This window comes from Athene cunicularia (genome assembly GCF_003259725.1).
Source record: "Athene cunicularia isolate RWA chromosome 5 unlocalized genomic scaffold, athCun1 chr5_part2, whole genome shotgun sequence".
Classification (NCBI taxonomy): domain Eukaryota; kingdom Metazoa; phylum Chordata; class Aves; order Strigiformes; family Strigidae; genus Athene; species Athene cunicularia.
This window is the reverse complement of record NW_020799102.1, coordinates 5,836,651-5,843,437: the sequence shown is the minus strand read 5'-3', so window position 1 is coordinate 5,843,437 and position 6,787 is coordinate 5,836,651. Positions and strand designations below refer to the sequence as shown.

The following is a 6,787-nucleotide window of genomic DNA, read 5'->3' as shown; positions in this document are numbered from 1 at the left end:
AGACTGAAGACAAGCTGGCTGGGGGTAGGAAGGGCAACTCTGCAGAAAAAGATTGAGAGATCCCAGCAGAAAAGAAGGGAACTACACATCAGCATCATGCACTTGTGGTACAGGTGGACAACCACAGTGAAGCCCAAGGCAGGTTAGCCTTCTATTTGTGACCTGGAAGGCCACATCTGCATGTGGTGTCCAGTTCTGGGCTTCCCAGGACGAAGACGTTGGCAGATTGAAGGGTAGTCAGCAGAAGGCCACAAAGATTGTTCAAGTGATGAAACGAATGTCACAAACAGAACTTTTGTAGCCTGGAGAAAGTAACTGCTGTCTTCAGCTATCCACAGGGTGGGATATATATATATAGATAAATACAGATATCTCTATAACAGAGAAGACAGAGCTAGACTCTTCTCAGATGCACAGTGAAAGGACAAGAGGCAACATGCACAAATGCCAGCAATGCAAACTTCAGCCATAAGGAACCAACTCCTCCCCATGGGAGCAGTGCAGCCCTGGGACAGGGCCTAGAAGCCAAACTTCAACTGGATAAGACCAAAGTTACCTTTAGACCTAGCTTGGAAGCTGCCCCTGTTTTAAGCAGGAGTAGGATAGAGATCTCCAGAGGTTCCCTTCCCACCACATCTTTTTCTTTTTTCATCTTCCCACCCATCCTTCTTTTTCTGGTGATTCTCTGATGGTATTTATAACTTAACAAGGTAGGCAGCTCAGTCTACCATATATGAATTGGAATTATTTTTCATCTCACTATGAAAGGGAAGAAAGATCCTTTGCCACATTTCATTGCAGATCAGGGCAACTTAAATGAAATATTTTTATTTGCTCAAAAATAACTTTTGTTTTGAATCTGAACAACAGTAAGCTCTGTTTCTCAGAAATGGGGCTTCTGGGACCAGAAACCAAATTCTCATACAGAACCCACCACTCCTAAGTACAACACATCACCTTTGAGAGGTGGATGCAGTTACACATACAGAAACAGCACTGCAGAAGCTGTGTTTAACAGTCATTATTCCTGGCTTCTCCCCGCCGGCCCGGCTGGGGCTCGGCTCGTTATTTCCCCGCTGGAGTTTGTTTCTTTCTTCTCGACACAGAGAGACTGAAGCCAAGGCAGAGTAAATAAAGAAAAAAACACAACAACACAAACCAAACACCAAGCCCCAAACAAAAAATCATGCAGACCCCCTCCCCCAGGGAAGCAATTAGCCATCCTTGGGGTTCACCGACACCATGGGAGAGGTAATGGAGAAAAGTCAACCTGGGGAATCGCCGCGGAAGCCTCCAGCTGCAGGAGCACCGTGTCTCAGCATCCAGCCATATGCCGCCTCCGACGCCGTGACTCAAAGGCGCCCGTGCTCTGTGCAGCCCTGACACGCAGCCGGGCGGGCTCCAGCTTCGCCTGGGCGTCCAGAGCGAAAAAATCAATCCACGGCGAGCGCGGACCCTTCAGCTCCTCCAGACGAGGAGGACAGTCCAATCATCGCATCCCTGGCCGCAGCCTGCCTGCCCCTTGGGGGAGGCATGACTTTACTGGCAGCGCAGGAGCTGGTAAAACATCACAAGCAGAGAGCGACCCAGCCACCGCGTTCGGCTGCCGCTCCCCCTCCCCTACACCCGGCGGGTCCCAGCCGGGGCCGAGAAGAGAAAGCCAAGCGGGACTTCACGCATCCTTCATCGCCATGGGAAAAAGGTAATGCCGAAAGTCCGCCCAGACTCCCGAGTAGCAGAGTTAAAAGGCACCCAAACTGCCCGAAACCAAAAAAATCACATGAGGGGATAATGTGACCAACATGTGTGTCTGACTTTCATCACCGAGTCTGAATCACCCATGTACAGCTGAGCCCTTGGTGCCAAAACCAGCGTGGAGCTCAGAGTCATGCTTCTGAAACCAGAAGTGTTAAACCAGATGCCTGAAGTGCTCTGCTACCCCACCTTTCGCAGAAAATGCCAGATTCTTTTTCTCTTTAATGTGTGCAGCCTCTAAACCAAGACAAAGACCCACCAGCTCTGGTGTTCCTCATGCTACCCAGGAAGCCAGCTGCCAATTCTAAAGAGCAACAACTCATTAACTGGAAAGGTCTCACAGATCTAAGACAAAAATCCTGAATTCATCCAAAGCTGCAAGTTCAACTGGGACCAGGACACAATTTCTCTCACTTAGTGACTCCACCCAACTGCAGCCCATCCACGGACCACAGGGCTTCTTCACCCTGCATCTCTTACACCCACATACCCACCCTTAGCCAGCAGAAGCAGCTGCTTTTCTCCCACTGAGCTTGGTAGGACAGAGCAACACACACTATACCTAGCTAGGAGTACAGCGTAGCACTGGAGAGAAAATTCACCATCTGTTTTAGCTCTTTCCTAGAAGTTCTAGTACAAAGCAGAACTATAAACAGATCATAAACTAGACTATGAACAGATCACACAGCCAAAGGTGTCACCATAGCCCTTCTCTACCCATGAAATAAACGCCTGGATCACTTGCATAGGCAGGTAATTACTAAATTCACCTGTATTTGTAGTAATTTCTGCCATTATCTTCAAGGTGTGGAGAGTTGTCATGATTCCAGCTGCCTTCAAGTCAGTTGGGATTTTTACTTAATCCTCACCAAAATTTCACCCCGAGGGCACGCCTGTACTGTGCAATGGGGCAGAGCACTGCACAGAGATGCCAGAACGAGTGTGAGCCAAGGCCTCTCACCACCCTGGCTCGGGGCCCTGCCAGGCAGAGCTGTCATGTTTGGAGGCAGGAGCAGCTCACCCCGGCCCATGCTGCCTCTCCCTCTCCCCCCTGCCCTGTCTGCTCCAGACCACACCAGGCTCCTCGCTGTGTCCCCAGCTCTCTTCATCCTTCTGCTTTGAGGGTTGGCTCACTCAAATGCAGCCAGCACCTTGCCTGGTCCAAATGGCTTTTTCACTAAACCGTGGGCTTGACAGTGATCCTGCCTGTCCAGATTGGCTTTGTCCAGCTGTGGCAACACAAGCAGCTCCTTGGCAGCTTTTGCACAGAGATCTAGGGTTTCTAGCATCCCTACATGAAGCACAGTGGGACTGAGAGTCCACTTCCCAAGGACTTCTGTCTCAATTTTTTTTAAAAACCCTTTTAAAGGTGTTTTGGCTGAAGTTTTCCACGAAACGATTTTCTTCTCAGGCAAACATTCTGTGATTATGAATATTCCATCTGCTCACTGCCACATCGCCACATAGGGCCCATTTGGTAAAAAACTGAGCATCCAAAAACATTCCTATCCAAGCAGTTAGAGACCCTGATAAAGAATATTGTTTTCCTATGTGCTCTAGGACAGTTCATGTGACATTAGTGATGTGCATACACAGAGCAAAAGGCTTGCCAGTTAAGCTCTCAATATTTTGTGAGTAAAACTGGACCATGAGAGAAAATTTACATCAGACTGATTGCTTGGAATCATGGAGCCAAGGCATTTCTGACATGGTCCAGGGAGCCCTGAAATTGGATTTGCTGTGTCTTCAGACCTTGCTCCAGATGGGTCCTCAGACTCTGGGTTAGACAAGAAGAGTGACATCCATCACTTCCCTGCCTCTTTGTCAAAGACAGGACCTGGACCCATCCTTCACCTTATAAATCCGCTACAGAAAGGCGGGGAAACGTAACCATGCAAACACTAGTATTTTTAAAGACTCTTTGCCACAGCCCTCTAGTGTCTGTTCTGTTAACAGCCATTCAGAAGACAACCCGTCGGCTCGGGCTGTGCTGGTTAGGGTTACCTGGCCTGCACCACCTGCAGCTCACGCAGACACACCTGAGCTGCCCGTGAAACCCTAACGGAGTGGCTGTGGAGTACTGAGCTCTTGCCCCCACCCTGCATTTGGGTGAGGTTTGCTGTGTGCACCAGCTTCTGTCCTAACACCACCTGAGGTCCCGAATTACAGCTCATTCACCAGTGTCTCCCAGATATGACATATCCCTTCGACAAAAGCTCTCTGATGGCCATACCTGGCTGAGGCCCCTTCTAGCTCCAGTTCTCCTTTACAAGAAACCAGCCTTCCTTTTAGGGGGTCTGCAGCTGGGATAGTTGCATTCACTGGCTAATGTGAAAGAAAGTTTCTCACCACAGCAATACAACTCTGTCCTAAGAGGGCTTGTAAACTGGTGTGAACTCTACCATAAGCAAGGAAAACAAAACCAGCAAAACACAATAAGCTGTAATCGTACTGCTGGGAGAGTGAATTTTCAGTCCTGATACTCCAGTCCGTACAATCCAATCATGAAACCCAGAGAACTTAACAGTCAGGCCACTTAAAAACGGTATCTAATGCCTTTTTATGACAACCCGAGATGTGCAACAATACAGTATCAGTTTATCACAGTGCTGTTTAAAAACCGTGCTAAAAGGAGACAGTGAGGTGAGCTACAGCAACAGGCAGATGCCTCAGTTCTTTCAGGTCAGCAGCCTGCTGTTTACCCTCGGGAATGACTGCAACACTTTGCCTTGCATCCTCCTTTCTAAATCCTTCACCTTTTGCTAACTGCTGAGATCTTCTTCCCCCCAACAGAGACCATACCTCACCTTTGTGAAATGCAAATACATACTCATTTTGTAGTGTCACTTGCATTTTATGCTTTCCTATATCTCACAATGTATCTACAACAGTTCTACAAGCTCCCATTTATGACTAGAAAGGTTATTAAATACCATAAAAGCCATCAGATATATTTATTGGCCTCTATTAAAATGGAAATTGAGAGGAACAATGATATTCCTATCATTGTAATTAGTACAATGTCTCTACAGCCATAACCACATTAATCAGACATCATATGAATGGTTGTTAGTATTGCAAGATACTTGCCCTTAAGCTCATGACACACAGCAAGACAAGAAGCAGGAAGCTTTAAAACAAATGAGTTAAAAAAGAAATTCTTGAACACAGGTCTTTATCATTAGCCATAAGCTTCAACAGAGCTGCATACAATTAATGATTAAGAAAAAGATCACTTTTACCTGCATGCGTTTTCCAGTGCAAAGTTTCTTAGCAAAAATATTTAATGCCATAGGTGGACAGAGCAGGAGTTTCTTGTTAACAAATAGGAATCTGTCTGTTTAGAGCTCCGAAAAAGTAAGTCCACAACTAAACACGTTTGCTCATTTTACATTTTGAAAAACAGGGCTGCTGCTAAACCCGGTTCCTAATTGCAAGTTTGCTAGAACGTGTCTCTGGGGAAGTTAGAAAAACCCACAAACACCTCCCTGGGAGCCACTGGAGATTGGAGTCCTCTTGTGGCAAACGGTGGAGGAAAATTTTCAGCGACTGATGACTGCTGAAAGTTGGGGCTCTACACAGGAGGCTGCATGGTAACAGATACAGGGAGTATCAGCTTTGGAAAAGAGTTTCACGTCACACTGAAGAGCATGAAAGCAGCACTGTGAAGACTTCGCAGCTGGCAGTGGGCAAGCATCAAAAGGAGCAGAATGCCACCATATTTTGATACTGCGGACTGCGCTTCTGTTTACTTCAGCAGCTCCTGTCTGTTAGTGTGCATTCCCTGCTGAGATGATATTTCTGGCTGGGGTTTTTTTCCTCTATTACCAGAGGTAAATTTTTCTTGAGTGTTTCACTAGCAAGAACTTTCTTCCTGGTTAATATATTCACCGTACAGTAACACAGGCCAGCTCCCATCCTTCTTCTTGTCAGTCTGCTGCTGAGATGGGTAGATTACACAATTCTAAGATCTTGTTTAGATCCTGCTGCTCTGTATTTCACCTCCTTTTTTGCTGTGCTGTTTTTTACCTGCAATAGTCCCTATGGACTGCCTTGAGTTCAGCTTAGGAGACATTTCTGTGAATTGATGGATGTCGGCCGTGTTAGTGCCATGCTCCCTGCCTGGAATAGTCTTAGACAAGATGGAGGAAGAAAACAATCTGAAGTTCTATATCCACACGTGGTGGTCAGAAGATTTTCAAATGTCCACATTTGGCTTTCAGTTACAGCAGAGAGATTACCTGGCTAGGAATTTCACACATTGGGTTAAGCCTCCAAAGGGCTCTTGGGTTAACTCTTTAACCCACACATTGGGTTAAACCTCCAAAGCCACTCACAGCTCTGGTGGTCCCGTAACAACAGATTTATCTTTCAGGAAAGCATCTCCAGCCACAGGTTGTAGCAGAGGCTTTGGAGGCAGTTTTAAAGACCTGCCAGTAAAAGATCATCGATGTTCTTACCCTCTTCATTTTCTCTATATGACCCATCCTACACTTAGATGGTACCCTGCTTTCTACAACCTTAACCCCAAGGGTGTTTTTCAGGAGTCTAAACACAATGTCATTTCAACTAATTCTACCCAGACCTCATCCCAGAGAGGTCTTTTGTGATCTCAGGTACCTTATATTAAACAAGACTTCCTGGGCAGATCTCACCTTCCCTACCCTGCACACTCCTTAACATAAACTTCTGTCTCAAGGGCGCTCACCTTCAGGAGTCCTAGATTAAGGTCTGTGCAGGGAGGTAAGCCTGTTCTTCCACACACCTTGGTCTTGCTATGGATGGAGCAAAATGAGGTTTAATTGCAACTACCCAAGGTCTTCATTTCTTATTGCTCATCTGAAGGCTGTTCACATCAAGCACCACGAACCTATTTTATTTGCCTCTAAATGTCTAAGATAGCAAATTAAGTTGAATGCTACCATTATGGCTTTAGTGTGAAAAACAGATCAGAGTTTGGTCACCACTGGTTTGCTCCTGCAGGCCTAGCTCATAACTAACTGCAAGTCTCCTCTCAGAGGGCAGCCCAACA

At 46.5% G+C, this 6,787-nt stretch overlaps 1 protein-coding gene across 1 annotated transcript in view; it reads right to left on the bottom strand.

Annotated features, from left to right (window-relative positions):
- OSBPL5 (oxysterol binding protein like 5) overlaps window positions 1-1,686 on the bottom strand; it is a 144,111-nt gene extending 142,425 nt beyond the window's left edge. The window contains exon 1 of the mRNA XM_026850373.1: window positions 1,271-1,686. The gene's annotated coding sequence lies outside the window, so the exon portion shown is untranslated. The remainder of the gene's footprint in view (window positions 1-1,270) is intronic.
- Window positions 1,687-6,787: the final 5,101 nt, after the last annotated feature.